The sequence below is a fragment of the Sinocyclocheilus grahami genome, unplaced genomic scaffold (genome assembly GCF_001515645.1).
Source record: "Sinocyclocheilus grahami isolate Dianchi unplaced genomic scaffold, SAMN03320097.WGS_v1.1 scaffold18742.1, whole genome shotgun sequence".
Classification (NCBI taxonomy): Eukaryota; Metazoa; Chordata; class Actinopteri; order Cypriniformes; family Cyprinidae; genus Sinocyclocheilus; species Sinocyclocheilus grahami.
Window position 1 is genome coordinate 2,810 of NW_015517264.1, and position 848 is coordinate 3,657.

The following is an 848-nucleotide window of genomic DNA, read 5'->3' on the forward strand; positions in this document are numbered from 1 at the left end:
GGGGGGGGGGGGGGGTTCAATATTTTAAATAACATTTTATAATAATAATTAAAAAAAGACAAACCATGAAATTTTTTGTCCAGGATCATTTGTGACAGTTTTCTCTCAACATCATCCTGTGGGAAACAAAACAAATAACAAAGAGATGTATATTTTAGTGATCATGTATACATGATAATATAGTCAATGTTCATTTCATAACTTATCAATTTGTTGTTATTTTGTGGTGGCATTGAAGGCTGCAATCCTGTGTCATTATGATTAAAGCTAATAACAGTTTTAAAGCTATAAACCATCCACTTGTCATGACATATTGACCATCCAATAATACTGTTTCCATGTCTAAGCCTCCTAATCTGTTTCTGTGAGAAAACACTACCTGAACAGCCGTTTATAAGCACAGTTCATTTATATCACACCTTCAAGCTGAGCTTTTAAAAACATGATTTATTTTGATAGTACTACAGCATACCATTAGTGTATAATAGAGCTATTTTTATTTGCTTTTGACATCTGAAGGAGCATTTGGACCTGGAAACAGTGATCCATGACCTCTGGATAAACGCTTATGAGCAAAAGAAAACAGTTCGTACCTTTGAAAGTTTGATGAGGCCTGCTATATGTGTTATCTTGAAAATAGAGAAACGGGGGAGGGGGGCATAAAAAGGTTGTAAGCTTTGGTTCTTTGTAAATTAAGTCTTCAAAAACAACATTAAAAAAAATAAAATGATACACTTTAGGATGAAAACATCCATGCACACTCTACCTGTACTCTGGAAAAGGGCTCAATGACCCGAATGAGATTCTGTTCCAGCAAATTGTCATAAAGCTTGGCCAAATGTGTGTTG

The 848-nt window shown here is 34.6% G+C and overlaps 1 long non-coding RNA gene across 1 annotated transcript in view; it reads right to left on the reverse strand.

The window, feature by feature from the left end:
• The window catches only part of LOC107579633 (uncharacterized), a 2,575-nt gene extending 1,727 nt beyond the window's left edge, over positions 1 to 848 (reverse strand). The window contains exons 1-3 of the long non-coding RNA XR_001608507.1: positions 767 to 848; positions 594 to 629; positions 65 to 116 (exon numbers count right to left, since the gene is read on the reverse strand). This is a non-coding gene — a long non-coding RNA (uncharacterized lncRNA). The remainder of the gene's footprint in view (positions 1 to 64; positions 117 to 593; positions 630 to 766) is intronic.